This window comes from Pundamilia nyererei, unplaced genomic scaffold (genome assembly GCF_000239375.1).
Source record: "Pundamilia nyererei isolate P.nyererei 1_Seehausen unplaced genomic scaffold, PunNye1.0 scaffold00090, whole genome shotgun sequence".
Taxonomy (NCBI): Eukaryota; Metazoa; Chordata; class Actinopteri; order Cichliformes; family Cichlidae; genus Pundamilia; species Pundamilia nyererei.
This window is the reverse complement of record NW_005187491.1, coordinates 1625623-1644462: the sequence shown is the minus strand read 5'-3', so window position 1 is coordinate 1644462 and position 18840 is coordinate 1625623.

Sequence of the window (18840 nt, the reverse complement as noted above, 5' to 3'; positions counted from 1 at the left end):
TATGTCCGTCTTGGCTTCACTACAGCGGACGAGACCACAGACTCATGTGTGACTCATGGAGACACAACAAGTGGCTCATTATTATAAATATGATTATTTTTGGTAAAGACATTATATTAATAATAGTCAAAGACTTGAAAATTATTTTATTTATGAAAGGGAGGGCTACAAATTCCTCACCGCTCATCCCATAGAGCTCATGCTTTAGCTGTCTAGGTAATAAATTCACAGTTCTGCTTCACTGGAACTGCTTTGACGGTGAAAAACAAAACAAAACAAAAATGAAAACACCAAACTATTGACAGACGAGTGGTCAAGTGGTGCAGATCTCCATCAGAAGTGGGTAGAGGCCACAGCAGAGACCAAAAAAACCCAACAACAACAATAAAAGGGCATTAAAAGTACAGTGATTTGACAGAAAGTTTGACTCATTTGTCACAGTTTACAGCATAAAGTCATTTTAGCTAACAGTTTAGCAAACAATAGCCTGCTTACAAGCCCAGCAGATGGTCAATTTGCACACATTTTCAGTCATGTTTTCTGAGTAACAGAAATTCAATATTTCATCTTGTTTCGGTTCTCCTCTGTTGGTAACTAACTATTGAGTACACCTGGCTCTTTAATTACTTAATGTTCCACTTTCTTTCCCAGCTCCTCACCAACTCTGTTATTTGCAGGTGGGCAGGTGACAGTTTATCAAAGCTCTGCGGTGAAACAGACGCAGAAAGCAGCGAAATGGCAGCATGTTGTTAATTTGTTGCAAAACAGTATGTTAAAAGGCTAAGGAATAGAAAAAAATTGTCTTTTTACATGTACAACCAAATTATGGGTGTTCCATGCCAACAGTGCAGGAATAAAATATAAGTAGTAAGACAACAGGAATAAATAATAAACATGAGAAATATATACAATCAAGAGAAAGGCACACATTGGAGAACAAAGTGTAGTGCAAAGGACTTGGTCTGAGTATAGAGTCTGTGTGTGAGTGGTCTGAGTGATGAGGGTAACTCAGACCATTGCTCAGATTGGTGAGGTGGGTGGGCAGGGGAAGGTGTGGGGGGATAGTGTTTGTTAACAGTCCAAATGGCCCAGGGGAAAAAGCTGAGGTGTGGGACTTGATTGACCTGAGGCACCGACCAGAGGACAGCAGGTCAAACAGGTGGTGGGCGGGGTGCAGGGGGTCAAACCGCTGGTTTTTCTGAGACAGGAGGATCTGCCGATGGCCTCCAGGGTGGCAGAGGGCAGCCAATGATTTTATGGGTGGTGTTAATTACCCTCTGTAGTGGCCCCTGCAGTAGGACAGCCTAGAAATGACAGCAAATAGTATTTGCTGTCATTTCTGTGTGTGGCTTTATCAGACTAAAGCCTTTTAAGGTGTATATGTGCTTATTTGTTTGAATTTTAATACTGATCAATCAAGCTTTATCTTCTCAGACAAAAGGAAGCCAGTGTGGGTTCATCAAGGTTGCCGTCTTGCTTCAATACCTGACACACTTTTCTTTTCAAGAGGAATGCCGTGTCTGGAACCATAAAAGCCTCACATAAAAAAAAAGAAAATAGCTGCCAATCCTATACGATAATAAAGCAAAGAGAGAACAAGAGCGCTGCATGTGTTAAACACACACTACATCACTGGTCAACGACCCCTCCTCCCCATGTGATGGCAACATGACTCATACGAAGCATGTCCGCTGATTCATCGAACAAGAAAACAAATGGGTGGTGAAGAGGGAAATCAATGCGGTGAGTCTACGAGATCAATCCTGTGGTTGCGCTCATGGTTTCCATTTTCTCTGCACTCACACACTCCACGTGACCCCAAACTCATTTAGGGTGACAAAGACTAACCATGTTACCGCCTGCACAGAGAAATCCACATTCCTCAAAACTGTCATCTCTTCAATCTCACGCTGACAGTAATGGTCTTGAGATGCCGCCATTTTGAGACATGCAATTTAAAGAAAAAATGAGCTTGAGGAGGGGGAAGAAATGTCTCATGGCGGAGAGATTGGAGACAAAAAGAGGGAGAATGAGGGGAGAGCGAGCGAGGGTTTGCTGTGAATCATTAGTTCGATGGGAGCACTGCTGTTTCAGGACTAATTGAGTATCAGCGTGAGCCATGGGTGGGTTGGCCTCAAAGCTGCTGTCGTCAGCACGAGCAGACGGGCGGCTTTGAGAGGTGAAGTCTGTAAAAACGGAGCCATACAGCAATCGCTGAATTTAACAAAGAGCAGTTTTGAAAGCTTCAGTGGAGAAGCTGATGAAGCTACAAAGAAGCAACGATGTCCTGACTGCGATGGCTTCCACATCTGCACCCGTCTCCTAAACTTCCTCGTGTACGATCATCTGTAAAAAGCTTAGAAATTCACACTGTACCTTTACACATTTAATCAGCGGCTTTCATTATTATACCTCTCAGTTCCTGGAGACCCTTAAAAAACAGCAACAGCAACAATAAAAACATAGTTCAGTGAATGAAAAGAGAAATAAAAGGCTTCTAAAAGGCTGCAGTAAAGTATATCCCCTTGAAACCTCTTAAATCTGTTTAATTTTACATTTGAAGCTAAATGAGACATTCAGTCTTTTTTTTTTTTTACAGAGAAATACATGAAATAATACATGATCTTTTAACACTGTATCAAGTGGTGGGGGAATACAATGTGAAATTATTGAAATTATATGCCAACAAATGGTAAGAAGCTTCTGCTCCACTTTCTCAGCTGTTAGGGTGACAAGACCAACCTCAAGTATTAGCTTTTGTATGCATTTCTTAACTGCAGCAATCCTAAATAGTGCATTTTGGTGCGCAAACTTAAAAAGCATCCAAAAAACTAAAGTAATCATCCATCCATCTTCTTCCGCTTTATCCGGGTCACGGGGGCAGCAGCCTAAGCAGAGAAGACCCGACCTCCCTCTCCCCAGCCACCTCCTCCAGCTTATCCGGGGGGACACCAAGGCACTCCCAGGCCAGCCGAGAGATATAATCTCTCCAGCGTGTCCTGGGTCTCCCCCGGGGCCTCCTCCCAGTGGGATATGCCCAGAAAACCTCGCCCAGGAGGCGCCCAGGGGGCATCCTTGTCAGATGGCTCCTTTCGATGTGGAGGAGCAGCGGCTCTACTCTGAGCACCTCCCGAATGGCCAAACTTCTCACCCCATCTCTAAGGGAGAGATATTTAAAAATAAAAAAATAAAAAAAGTCAATTGGTGTAAGATTAAGGGCAGCTGAAGGAACACAAACCCAAATCTCCAAGAACTTACATTAGATTAAGTTCAACAACAATATTTTCTGCACTGAACAACAACAACAACATCTCTACATTCAGAAAGGAAATAAAAGAGGATTTGAGTGTAGAAACAAGTTTGGACACGTGTGGTTAGCCTGGTTAAAGTTAGTGAAAGATCATGATTTTGTTAAAATGTTAATAAGAAGCCACTTTGTCCAAATCTCACTGCAGCTTGTGGGATTATAATATTACCTTATGCCATGTTAGACCCCTAATTAAAGGTTGTGAATTATTATGTAGTTTTAGTTTGCATTATTCTCCTGAATTAGAAGAAGGTGATAACTATTACATTTGCATTAGATTAGACTGCTGATTTATTGTGAATGAATGATATTGTTTTATGATGCATTATACTGCTGAGTTATAAGAAATACTGTTCGCAGAAAGTCATCGCCTTATTTGTCTGATTAGAAGAGAACAGAACATACTGGAGTTTTCTGCCCCATCTCAGCAGGAGCAGATAAACAGGGAGCCAAGGTCGTAGCTTAGGCGCCGTGTGAGAGAAAGAATGTGAATGTTTAGGCTTTTATGATTAGGTGGGGGCCACTAGAGGCTATAAGAGTTTGATCAATCATTTTGAGATCTGATGCTGTCTGCGTACAGTATCCATCTCCCACACGTGTGATCATTAAAATCATCGTTTGACTTGACCCGGCCGGACCAGTATTGTTATTGTGGTTTTTCCTCTTGTGTCCATCTCCAATATTTTGAACCCGTAACGAGCTGTTGTATTTTTTCAGTGTTTTCTGATACACCGTCTTTTAATATTTCTTTGTAATATTTGAGCTAAACCGATGCGATTCAGACACTGCAGTTATTACTGCAGATTTGTAGTAGCAGTAAAACTTATTCTAGCAGGCAGGATTGTAAAATAGGATCCTACATGTTTTATATTTAGACATAAACTTAATATTTTCTTCATTCATTGTTCATAATTACAACTGTAACATTTCATATGCACACAGCTTGGATTTTAGTTTGCAGACTATGTGTAAACCCTAAAATCACATTAAATTAATATACTTTTATGCTCACAGTTACCTATAAAACTGTCAGTTTGATATAACATAACATGCAAATTGTTCCATCACAGTCGCACACCTCCCCCAGCCAGTCAAGTTGTACTTCGTACATTATATTGCCTTAAGTATTCACCCTCACATTCTTATGGACTCGAGTGTCATCCTTTTCTTAATCCATAGGGTTTAATATGTTGGCAGCCCACCCTTTGAAGCTAGAAGAGCTTCAACTCTTCTGGGAAGGCTTTCCACAATTTTTTCGGACTGGGTTTGTTGGAAATTTTGATCATTCTTTGAGAGGTTGGATGACAAAGCCTGGCTCATTGCATCATCTCCAAGGTTGATCTCAACCTGATAGACTCGGGACATTAAACTCACTCATCCATGTCTTTGTGGATCTTTCTCTGTGCACCGGTGCACATACATGTTGGGTTAGCTGTTCGGCCATGGAAATGGTCTCTGTGCACTGCTCTTGAACTGATCTGAAGTCCACATGAAGTTTGGAAGTCTGTGATTTACTCTGCAGAAAGTAGGTGTCCACTGCACATCATGCAATTCAGCATCTGCTGACCCCACTGTGGGATTTTACGGGGCCTACCACTTCGTAGTTAACTTGTTGTTCCAATCCCTCATTCAAGATGATCTGCATGTTTTAGGCCAGATGCCCTGCAGAGATGCAACCCTCTCCATTTATCCAGACTTGGACCAGTGCTTGGAGTACACCGTCTTGTGGCCCCCTTGTGCCTGAATCAGATATAAAAACTCACAATTTGTATTCTGCTAAAGATTTGTGCAAATTCTTGCTACAATTGCCATCTGGCCAAAAAAGCAGCAAAGTCACAATGACCATGATGTTTTTGCACATTCTGATTGTTCATCCTAAACTTTTGCACCAAATGAAAATGCTTCCAGACACGTTTGTCACTAGCTCAGTAGCATAATCACATTTAAACTTTGACTCATAGTTTTTACTTCCGGGCGCCCAAAGTTATTGCCTATATTTCACAGGTTAACAGTGTGTTGCTGAGCTTTGCAGACATTCATAGAAGTTTATATTTATTATTTGTGGTAAAATATTCACAATAAAAAGAAAAGGCTGCTCCTCGCTGCCAGCCATTACTGTGATCTTTGACTTCTGAAAAAGAAGCCGGGCTTGTTGTGAAGATCCAATAATCTTTTTTCAGTTTTTGCAGTCCTCACTGAAGTTAATGCAGTGTCAAGGTTTTTATTCCTCTCTCAGGGATGCAGATGACATATTTCTAGTTGACATGCAAGTCACATAAACAATTAACTTATGACCTGCAGAGTAATCAGCTCCGCTACCACCACTCAGGAGAGGCTGAAAGAGACAATTTTCTTAATGCTGGAAGGAAGGCAACAGAAACTGTCCTCTAATCTTTGCTCACTGATGAGAAAAGTCCTGAGAGTGAAATGAGGAGTTCACAGGAGTAACTATAAGCGCTATATAGTCAAGAGTGTGTCCATGACAGAAAAAAGCTCATATGTAACTTAGGCTGAAACCTTAATATCTCATTAAGAGAACTGAAGAACTGAGACAACCACACCATCTGGTAGAATATCAGTAAGTGAGAAAGGAAGTGCAGGAAAACATATGAATCAGAGCTGCTGTAATGATCAGCATGTGACTTATTTAAAACGACAGAGCTAATGCAATCTGCAAAATGGCACAATGTCATATTTTCACTTCATGATTACCAGAGCCAAAAGCAACCCATGGTAAAAAATATGAATTTGATATCTACAAATCTACAAAATCTGAAACAGAGGTCTTTTAACAAGGTCTTTTTATTTATGTCGCACCAAATTACAACATCAGTTGCTTCAAGGCACTTTCTATTGTAAGGGAAAGACTCCAATTATACAGAGAAAGCTAGTGGTGGGCGGATCGACCCAAATATCGCTTGTATCAATACCAAGCCATCGGCATCGGTATCGGATCGATACTAGCCTGCTGAGATCGATTCTTTAAGTTCCGTCCTTGTTTGCAATTCTGTGGTTTTGGCAAAGACGAAACAGCCAGGTCGCCAGAGTGTCAGCACAGAGCACTTTGCTCCCACTCCCCCTTCTTGTGTTTAGATGTTGCGCCGTCACCTGACGTGACTTAGACGCTTTAGAGGTTGTTAAGTTGTTTAAATATTATTTAGATTTTCACCAGTTGTTGTTTTTGTTGTTGAGAATTTTAATTGTAATTTTTGTATTATAGTTTCTCAACAGTACTTGTTTGTTTTACTTTGTTTACTGGTTTGTGTGCATTTTTTTTTTTAGGTTTTTTTTTTTAAAAAATGGATAAATCATTTTCTATTTAATTAGAAACGTTGTACTAATTATGTCCTGGGTTTTAACTATTTAAAAAATTAAAAAAGGACAACAACACTTAAGGTCATGAAAATTAATTGAGATTTAGCAAAGGAAAGGAAGGAAAAACTGAATTTTAACAGGAAGAAACATCGAGTACAGCCAGGATCAGGGAGGGCCGGCCTTCTGCCACGACTAGTTGGGAGCGATGGGAAGAAGACAGGACAAAGAGAGCCAGAGATTAATAATAACTAATGATTAAATGCAGATGATGTATAAACAAATAGCAAACACATAGCTGCGCAAAAGCATAGGGGAAAAAATAGTTACACAATTATTGACCATTTTTATCACATCAGCATCACTGACACTATATCAATATTTAATTTCAGATGAAATATAACCTTCATACAGGTGTTTGTTTGGAATGCAGTCAACTCTGTTTAGTTTATACGTTCCTGTACCAGGATGTAATTCCTATGCGGAGTGCTTTATATTTTGTTTGCTTGAAGTCTAACTGCGTTTTATTCCAGCATGTGTGATGTTTACTAAACACGATGGACTTTTCTGCACTGTTTACCCTGTGATTACTTTAATTTAAAGAGTTCAGAAATCTCCTCTTTGGCCCTGCAGGAGGAATTTCACTTCAACTTGGCTCCAGTTTTGTGTTCAGTTCATTTTTGTTATGCTCAGCTTTCCAAGCATGAAGAACAGCTGGATATCAAACACTAACATCTGTCTCCTTATACCACTAACCTCTTGAGTTTTTTGCATTTTTTGGATTATCTTCACACTCCCTAACTCCTTTAAAAAGCAGTTTACTTATCTTGTTTGGTTGCATATACGTCTATACAATTTGATTTTTTTCCCCCTCAGTCTCCTCTTTGTGTCTGCCCAGTACAAATAGTAAAATTAAGGGGAAAAAACCTGCAGCGTATAAATAATCTATTTAAACCATATTTGGTTATCAGTATCTAACCAGCATGTGAACATAAAATAAGTGTGGAGTCATATATCAGGTGTGCAATGCTGTAAAAACACCCTTTTTGAGCATGATTACCCCACATGTTGGTCTAATATCCTTCATAGAAAGAATGACCTCAAAATTCTTGGCTGGCTACAGAAAAAACAAACCCTTAGCCTTGGTCAACAGCTAAAACAATCACAGGATTTTATTTAAACTTCTCTTAAGTCAGTCTTTTTTTAAATAAACAATCAATCAAATTACAAGACTTAAAGCTCTGCAAAAAGGTCCTGCTCACGATAATAACCACACTGACAGTTAGCAAACTCTGAAACTCAAATTAGCCTCTTTTAACTCACTGTTTTGGTTTTTATGGCACATTTATTCTTTTGGCTTAGAATCCATAGTGTCATCAACCTTAATTTCAGAATAAGGAGTAGCTGCCCTCTGAATAAACTTGCATTTTTGCACTGTACTTATTGCAGTTAGTGATTAACTGAAGTTGTGTGGCCTGCTTTTGCAGGGAATCCCACAATCACACAAGTTCACTAACTAATTGCAAACAGCTTCAACAAACAGGTTGAAAGCATATTGAAGCTGGCTAGTAAGCATTTGTTTAGCTTGGAAACTTCTTTAGTTTGCTAGTGCTTCAGAAGAAGTCTTTAAACTGCTAGACTTTCACTGTTTCCTACAGCAACAGAGAGCTGTTTTCAAACAAGCTCTAATAAGCCTGCTGAGCTGCCTTCCTTGCACTGACCTGTAGATGAGATATGACAATGGATGATGAAAGTGGAGCATGTAGTAGCCAAACAGATCTTAGATCCAGGCTTGCATCTGTCAAGTGTCAAAAATCCAAAAGAAATCTAAATGAATGCTAATTTCACATTAGCTTAACTTGCCATAAAATGTTCTACTTTGTAGCTTTTAGGTGAAGATTTCCAGCTCAAAGTTATGAAAAATGACTTGAAAACGCTTTCAGAGACTGAAGACACACGATGGACCAAAACCATAAAAGGCTGGAGTGATCATGATATTTTGGCTCATCAGTGTAACAGCAAGTTTTACAGCACTAGCTGGATAAATAAGACACAATGATGACTTGACATCTCTGCCTCCCACTTAATGTCTTACTTTGCTTCTTCAAGCTGTGGATGATGACTATATCATGAAATATCCAATGACACAAACCACACAAAGCTTTTTTTCTTTTGTTTTGTACAGTGGAACACCCTGAGCTTTCCTGTTGTGGGAAGTTTATCCAGCAGCACAATGTCTGGTCATCGATTGTGGCTCCTTTGCTCACCAGAGAAAGCAAGAGAGGAGCCCTTTGTTAGCCCGAGGACATTATCTAAAAATACATCTTTAAGGGCATCCCTGGAACATAATAGCAAGGATTAGATACTACATTTTGTGTTTGTAGAAAGGTCAAAAACAGAATGAAGACTTGGGTTTTTTGCACCTAGAAGCAGTGCACTTAGAAGAACTATAATTAAATCATTCACCTCTGCACCACTAGTGCTTTCGAACACCAGTGACCTTAGAGAGAGTCCCGTTTTTTCCTCTGTTAATATGGACACAGTTGGTCTGGCAGGACAGATTAGTGCAGACTGAGCTGTTGGATGACGGTTATCATCATGGACTGGAAGAGAGCGCCCAGAACCGGTTGTGCTGGGGGATTTCCAGCTGGCTCCAATGGGACGGCAATGGATGTGGCGGGTCAGGGGAGGAGGAATGGAGCGAGAAGCTCTGGTGAGGACAGGTGCAGGGTGAACAGGTTATGGCCGGCTGAGGGAGTGCGAGCGACAGGCGGAATCAGATTCTTCATGAAACAGACAAGCACAGGTGGGTCCTTGTCTCCGGGTGAAAGTGTCTGAACTGCTGAGTCGAGACCTCTTCTTCGCCTGAGTGCTCTGGATTAAACCACTAACACATACACACAGACACGCTACAGTAGCACTGGGAGCTGGGTCAGGCATCGGGCCATGAGTGCCAGGAGTGCCGGGCATGCCAACCATACCACATAACTGTTCACTGACCTCATCCCCTATTATGGCAAAGTGCAGCGGCTTTGAATACAGGGCAACATGACCCCCCCCCAAAAAAAATCAAACATATTCTGCAAAACATCCTGTATATGGTTGTACTTTAAAACCATACAGCTGTCATAAGTAACACTCCGATTTCTGTGAATTTTGGATGGATGGATGAAGTGTCGCTATGACTATGTTCTCATTTTACACTGGTGGTGTCTAGACATGCTAACACAGTAATTGTGGTTACTGTGTATGTACAGGGCTTTGGATGGATTCTTAACTTTCTTCTATAATTTCAAGTTGGGTTTGATAATCCAGATTTACCAACCTTCACTGCAAGACTGATAAATCCCCAAAACGACCACAAAAAGAAAGTTAATCTGATAATTTTACAGAACTTTTTCTTTTATAACTTTTTGCTGTATATGCAGCTATTTAGATTAATATTACTGAATGATAATTTGATGCCTACTAAGATCTTCTGTGTTAGCCTCAACACTCACTGGCCTCTTTATTGGGTACACCCATTCAGCTGCTTGTTAATGCAAATATCTGACCTGCTAATCACATTGCAGCTGCTCAGTGCATTTAGGGACGTTAACATCAAGGAGTCGTTAAGACCTCCTGAAATTCAGAGCATCTGAACGGGCAAGAAAAGTGATTTAAATCCAGACGGGCTGGACTGTAGTTCAGAAAAGGCTGATATAATGCATATAATGGTTCAAATGAAGAGAAAATGAGTGGTTTGAGCTGTTGGAAGCCAACAGTAACTCAAATAACCACTTGTTGCAACCAAGGCATGCAAAAGAGCATCTCTGAAGGCACAATATGACAGCCCTTAAAGCAGATGGTTTACAGCAGCACTGTACTGCAACATCCTAATGGTACTGTCAGAAACATGAAAGCATGAAACACATGAAAGCATGGACTCAACCTGCATGGACTCAAACGTTGAGGCTGCTGGTGGTGCAGTGTTTAAATGCCAGTTTTGCCTCTGACCACGTCCACCCTATAATGACCACGGGCTGCTTCCCGCAGGATGTTATGTCACAAAGCTTAGATCATCTCAAAATGGTGTCTTGATCATGACAATGAGCACATCTGGCAACTGACACATCTGCAGCAACTGTGTCATGTTATCATGTCAATATGGACCAAAATCTTTTCAGCAATTTGTTAAGTCTGTACCACAGAGAAATGAGGCAGTTCTGAAGGGCAAGGTATATCTAATATATCTTGTCCAGTTAGTGAACATATTTCTTACTTTTAATTATGTTTGAGATGAGAATAACAATCTTCCACTTACCACCATTTTTAAAATATATTTAAAATTAATTAATTCTTAAAATCAGATTATGACTTTTCCAGCTTTTTAAAGTCATAGTTTAACTTTACAAATACTAAAGGTCTCTCTGTGACTACACAGTTACACAGTGTATATGAAGACAGATGTTAACCAGTGAGCTTCATTTATGTGTTGGCAGGATTTCCAGGACTCAAAGTGAAAGAGAGATCGGAAAAGATCTGACAAAAGAAAAGAAGAATACTTTCAGAGTAGCGAGATGGACCAGTTCATGGCTTTCCTACATAAGGGTTTGCTTCATTATATCACAGTGAATCCAGGTATATACATCACCCTGACAGCTGAACAGAAGCGGATGTTACATTGTGAAGCTTTGGCAGGTTGTTTGACCTCTTCTTATTACCTGTTAAATGAAGTGACACACGAACAGATTTGGAGATATAAAAGAGCAAAGACAGCACGTTCTCTTGGGGAATCCAGTCTCCAAAATTGAAATGCCATTACTGACGTATGAAAACACTGTTTATATTATACTTCCTAAAAGCACCAGAAAACATATCCAATCTTAAGTTCTCCATCAGGGCAACACTGTCTAATAATTTGCATACATTTTAAGGGAACTAAACTGCACCCGCAGCATGTTTTCTATTAACTGTTCTGCCCTTCTGTGCCAGCACATCTATCATCCTGTTATTGTCTTTCTATTATCCGTATTAACCTGTTCTCTCCTCTCTGATTTGGTGCCGTCCTGTTGACTGGCTACAGAAGGTCCACCTGAACTCATAGAGCCAAACCAAGTGGAGCATGGAGTATCTCCCTCACTATCATCAGCACTGTTGTTATCCCTCGGTTGCTTTTGCAGGATTTTTTTTTTAATTGAATATCAGTTGAGCTGGTAGTTATCAGTAGTCCCGTTTTTCATTTTGGTTCTGTTAGCTTAGTTTTGCTAATGTTTGTTTAAGGAAGAAGTCAGCTGTGTCCAAGTGTGTGGCTGGTTCACGGTGTTTTTCCTCTTTGGGGAACGAGATGGGGGCTTTTTTCCCTCCCATCTCCTTTCTTTGTGTCCAATCTTTGTAAAAATTCTATTTGAAATTTTAAAAGCTTGTTGAACTACAGCAGCATTATATGTTCAGCTCCTTTGAGCCACGGATGGTTGCAAATGAACTGGTAATGTATGAGTGGAAAAAGCTGATGCAGAGATAAATTGTTGTCAGATGATAGATGAGTTGGATAGTTTTGATTTTCATTTTGCCAATCACTCCTTTGCTGTCTGCACAGACTGCTAAAAACGTGCTTACAGTGTGCTCCGACATGATTGGTCACTACTGTTCACACTAGAACAACCAACAGCAGGGCCAGAACACACACTCATACCTGTGGCAAATGAATAATCACCAATTAACCCAGAACATTGTTGTTGTGTTAACCGCTAAACTATTTGCCACCCCAGCACCAGAGTGCCCCCCCACTTACATATTGTGCATCCAGTTATACATAATGTGGGGCAACTATTGTCAGCTTTTACATACATCACACTTGACTGTAGTTTGTAGCCAGAAGAGTGAATTTCTGGACTGGAGTGTGTTTGGATAACATGAATGGATGTTATACTTGTTTACATTTTCAGTAAATGTGGCTGAGGTGTCGTCATTTATGCTCGACTTCTTGATGCAACAAAAAGAGGTGAATGTAATGAATGTGGATAAAAATAATAACAGTCTATTAGAGCTACGGGTTTACAAGGCCACACTCACGATTCAACAGTCCAATCAAATCGACCAGAAACTTGGATAAAAGTCACCACTGTGGCTGCTGTACCATAGTGATGTCCATTTCACTCCGAAATACATCATATTTTAAAAAGATACAGATGCTCTAATTGCCATTTCACCCTGACTTTAAGTGAGACCAGGCTCTCACTCGTCCACCACCACAACATTAACGGAGGAAAAAGCTGATAGAAACTCAATAACTGAAGGATTCTACTCTTAAGCCGCAAAAGAAGATCAGGGTCCAAGTCTGCCTTGCCAAACACAGCACAGTCTGCTCCTTATTGAGAAGGCCTCAAGATCCTTTATTAAATGTGCTGGAAAAAAAAAAAAAGAGTCCATAAACGGAGTGTGAGTGAATTGACTGCTGGACAGAGGTAAGACAGAGGTCAGAGTACGCTGGACTGAGATGTAGTCAAGTTCGGAGTCGATGCCGGATCGTGATCAGTGAAACACGTGACAGCGTCTAAACTAACAACTGGTAGTCAGCTGATTCTGAGGCTCGTGCTCCACAGAAGCCAGAAGGTTTTTTTTTTAGCCGTTTATCTACTCCGACTCGGTCTGTTCTATTCGATCAGTTAGGAAGGATTTCATATGAGGCGTTGAGCCCTGTGATGTTCCTGGCAGCCCAGACATTTTATAACAACTGTAATTTCTCCTCTCATTCGCCTCAGCATAAAAGGCTCTTTCATGGAAATTCTTATAAAAAAGCAGCAAAGGCATATCAGATTGAGAAATGTAATAGTTTTCACTGAAGCCATTTTCGGGGAAAAGGAATTGGTATTTGGCTCGGTAGTGGGGGGTGGGGGTAGAGGGGCTGAGGGGAGGCAGCGGATGGAAGTCTTGTCACTCTGTGTGCTGCAGCTCCGTGTGTTTCTCCACTAGTGTTTATGGGGCATTTAAAAGCCTCCAAATGTGCCGTGGTTTGCGGCCTACGAGTCCTCCCCAAAAGCCCTGGGCAAGCTGCCAGCGCAGGCTCACAGTTAAAATAAACAGCACAGACACAGCGAGCGAGAGTTATACTGGGGGCTGCAGGAGAAAGAAGGTTGCTGACTCTCGTCTTGGCTTGTGAAACAACTACTTCTTACATTATGTTGTGTTTTTATCTGACTGATAAAGAGTATGTGGCCAGTCTAACAGTTTAATTTGGTGGTCTTTCCATGTAAATATTCAGCTGACCTCTTAAATATATTTTGAGGTTTACAAATCCATACTCAGCCTCGGCTTACTGAAAGGAATCACACTGTTTAATAGTGGGCCACGCGGTCCTTCAATTTACTTACTGTGCGCTTGTACGAGCTTTAATGATCCCTCTTAAATCAGCAGATAATGGATAGCAATTTGTGTTGTTCACATCTTGCTGCTGTTCCTCGTGGTTCAAATCCCACTTAATTATATCTTTACTCTGTACATTTTGTGCAGAGTTAGAAATGAGATGCTAACGGGGAGATCAGATATCAGCCAAATAAGGGCCTGATCTAAGAAACACTCCTGGGCAGTAAGATTATTCTTTTTACCTCTCGCTCATATATTTGAAAACATTTACAGGGTGCTCTGTGACACTTTGAACCTTGCCACTCTGGAAATTTGTCTCCGTTCCTCCTAATCTGACTGCAAATTCAACCTTCGTTGCTAAGAAAAAAAAAGTCTCACAGCAAGAAACGTCCTGAGTTCAAATGCAGCTGTGTGGTTTGTGTGTGGACATTGCATGTTCAAGTGCATTATGGAGGTAGTCCAACGCCCTCCCACAATCCAAAAACATGCATGTGAGGTGTGAATAGCTGTCGGACTGGCAGCCACGTCTCACCCAGTGATGGATGATCAGTATGGATGTATTCATGCTCATTGGGTTTTTATGTGCATCTTTGTCCTCGTCAGTGCAAATCTTTTTTGTTTTATTGTCATAATTAATTTTGTATTTATTTCTAACAATACTGACTGAAACGTGGGAGCCTAATGGTTACAGTTCATTTCTAATGATTTTTTTTTTTTTTTAAAAAACATCTTGTTTTTGAAAATCTCATTTGGAGACTTCCAGCGGTTTACATTAATATGTATCAGCATGTCATGAAAATCAACATGAAGAAAACTCAGATAAGTAAATTGTCTCAGTAGGCAGCTGAACGGCTCTTCGTTTTGGGGAAACATTAATTTGTTATAATGGCAGACCTTTCATGTAGCCTGTGGTGTTGAAGTAGTTAAGTTGGGTTTTTTTTTTAATGCACTTGCTCAGTGAGGAAAAAAAAAGTTTCTTAGTGATTTTTGCAAGTAAATTTAGTTTAATTAAAAGTGTACATATTGGATCCATTTGAAGGCAAAGTCCTCACAGTGCTCGACCCTGACAGCAGCAGCTCCTCTAATTGAAAGAAGCAAACCTGCTGAATGGATGCTTTCCAGTTCAAACACTGGAAACAAGCCTGACTGGACGGTTTTCAATATCAGGACAATATAAAGTTATGGTGCAAATGCTACACATATGCAGAATTTGTGTACAGAGACTCAATGTAATTAGATAAGTAATATTTCAACTGACGAGTGTGTTCAGTACAATCGCTTTATATTGTAAGGTAAAGGCTCTACAATAATAAACCACAAAAGGTTATTTGTGAAGGACTCCTTGACATCACATTTAATTAGGTGTCATTTTTCACTGTGCAGGGTTAATGCCGCAAACCTAAACAAGTCATTCTGGTGCCTAAATTTAACCGGAGGGTGAAAACAAAAGTAAATAAAGGATGGCACGAATGAACGAGCAGAGCAAAATAAAGCACTTTGGAAAAACTCAAAGGTCTAAGTAGACGTTTTTGCTCTTTAAAAGCCGATTATCTCTTGGCGTAAAATAGTGGCGCAGCTGGCGGGTTGAAGCACAATCACTTTGTCCAAATCTCTATCATGTTAGATGAGAATCTAACAGAACGGTAATATTTGAACCCCCGCTGGGAAGACAACGATTTGGTGGGATTGGTGTTTATTGGTTTGCGGAGCCACAAACAGGGCTGCCAAGAGTTTCCACTTTCCTGTTGTTTTGTTTCAATTCACTCAAGACCATCTTCATGCCTCCTGTCTTGGCTTTGTCCAGTGTCCCAAAGACCTTCCTGAGAAGTAGCCATGTCCAGTGCTCACCATAGCCAGACAGATTTTCGGGGTTTGTCACAGCCTCGCAACACATGAAGAATAAGAAGGTACTTTTTGCTGCTCCTTTATTTCCCAAGGGGGTGTCACAGCAGGTGAATCTCTGTATTTCATGTGGCACAGCTTTTTGTTCTTTTAAACACCCTTCCTTCCTGGTGCAAGGCTGATGATTGGTTAGTTTGCTGTGCAGAAATAAACAGGCCTTGTTTTTCTGGACGGTAAAAAGTACTATTGTTGCTTTGATATAAAACTGTTACCAATAACAATGCTTATACAATGTTTATTACCTGATTTTATCAATATATTTTCATTGATTTAAGCAGAGTGCAAGTATTGTTAAATAGAAGTCCCTAATGCGTAAACGATTGATGCATGCTGTGAATTACTGTTTACTTTTGGGCAGATCTGAAATTAGACGATAGTTATAAATGATTAAATATTCTTTTAAAGTCTGCACAGAGATGGCAATTTTCACTTTCTGCACATCTTAACAGCTGAAGTAGCGAGTACAAAGTCAGCGTGACCCACTGATCTACAATAGCCAGATTAATGAGACACATGCCAAGTTACAGTAAACCAGAATTATCCTTCGACACTCGGTCTTACATTCCTGCATTCACACCCGCCCACAACAGCTTTTAGCACCAGCTGCTACCGCCTGAGAGTGTTATAGTGTCACGTATTATTAAATTATTATTTGCAATAAATAGATGTGGAATATTTCATCATTTTCTTTGGTCAAGTTGAGGCAATTTGAGCTTTTTGTACATTTTTGTACAATATGCATCCCATTTTTTTTTAGGTTTTTCACTTGTTGTACATGTATAATTAGTAGTATGTAGCAGCTGTCACATAGAAGACCCTTGGGTTTTATTAGAAATAGTAGTGTATAATCATTTTAAAGTGAAACATTGTTAACATCTGATAAAATCCATAATATAGAATAGAATATAAAGACAAAAGAGTGAGATCAGTCCCAGCAGGCAGCTGTAGACCTTATAATGTCCCTCATTTCACTTGAATTTGCACACAGACTTTACACACAGTGCTTCAAAGCTTCGGAAAGTAAATTAGAAAAGAGACTTCAGAAAAGTTCTGCCCGTTTTCTTCACCCGGCTTTCGCAATCCATCCTGACAGGGAAAGGATCCAACTGCCAAGTTCTAACTGAAAACTTCCTTTACTGTCAGCTTCAGGAAAATGTGTCTGTCACGAAACGAGATGAAAGTTGTGCCGGGATGTTTAACAAGCTCAAATTAATGCCCACTTTAATGAGACACTTTTTTGGATGCTTTCAATCGAGTCCTGGGAGCGAGCAGAGCAGAAACGCAGCCTTTGCATATGATCCCGAGGCGCAGGGCAGCTAGGTCGTTCACCGAGCACATCGGCTGCTCAGTTAAAAGTTAAAAATTAAAGTTACAGAAATTGTCCTGTGATCCAAAATGACACATCAGAAAGCCACGGTAGTGCTGATCACGGTTTGTCAGCTGAATAGTGCCACATTTTGATCCTGAGTTTGAACAGCTATTGAATAGTTTGCACTCAAATAGACAGTCCTTCCTATACGAGGACTTTGGAAAACTGACTCATAATAAAATATTAGCAATGGCTAATATTTAAGACATTGAATATCTAAGTTTACTCATTATTGCAAATGTAATTTGCTGCCATAGTTAATTTACTTTATTTGCTTCAAAGCGTGCTATCAGTCTGCTATCAGTTTGTGACTAAATGGGGTCAAGTTGTCAATTGCATGCAATCTGTTCATCATAATACTGTAATGAACTGTAATAAAATGAAAAAAAAAAATCACAGTTCTCCGACACACACAGACATTCACAAGAATTATTTAGATTCAGGGTCCAGACAGAAACTCACTGAGTTGAAAGAGAAATTCAGAAAGTCAACAAATAGTGATGCAGTTGACCAGTTGGCAACCAGTTGAGTCAAATTTCCAATTGCAAAGAGTTGCATTGCAGACGAGTGTTGCTCATCGATGCAGGCCGATTGAGATTGATTGCAATCTGCTGGCTGTGTCTGTCTGCCTTTATCAATTAAACAGCAGTTATTTGCAAGCCTTCGCCAATCTGTCTGAGAGTGACCGTAGCCAGTCCAAGCCAGACCACCATTGTTAGGAGACAGGTTGCCTCCCACCAGACAACCTGCACAATCGCTCTTCTTGCTTTTACAGCAAAATGCAAGATTTTTACTTCACCATCCGTTGACAGTGATGAATGAGATAATGCAAGGAGGGGCTGTGGAGAAAGTATGTTACTTCAAGTGAGGGACAAAGAACAGTAAGTGTGCCCTGAAATCAGGATCAGTACTCTCAAAACATCTGCCTGGAAAAAAAAAAAGAAAAAAAAGAATAAGGAATAAATAAAAAAATAACCAACTGGCAACTTGTCAGTGTTGGTGATTATTTTACTGACAGGTCTACAGAGTGAAATATGGAGAGAGCTTCTCCCTGGCTCTTTGAAGCCTTTTCCAGCAGACACATAATGAATTGTGATGCCAGCTGTCAGTGTGCCGCTGGCAGGGCGCTGATGTGGGGAATAGAAAGTCATTACTGGTGCATACCATGACTCCCCTGTATTTTTTGTAAGGGCAGAGGGTTATGGGGAAGGTGCAAGAGGTCACGCTGGAATGGCCGACAACACAAAACACATTTAAAAATCCATGGAGTCACCAGTCAGACAGATTAGGAGAGGTAGAGGACTGAGTACAGTAATTGGAAAGGTTTTTTTCTGTCAGTCACACCATTTTTTCCACTTTCTTATTCTGCTTTTTCTTTTTGTGGACATCTAAAGTGCAAACAAGGTGAAAGTCCATAATTGGATTAGAGATCAAAATATTTTGCAGGAGAATGTCTCAGGGGTATTTGGCCATGTTCATTTTCAAACCACAAAGCAAAACATACAAACAAAGAAATAACAATGTCATACGTACTTAAAAGTTGTACAGTCTTAAGAGAGATGGAGAGATCGAGATCTAGCTCCAGGCAACAAAGAGCCCCATTTTT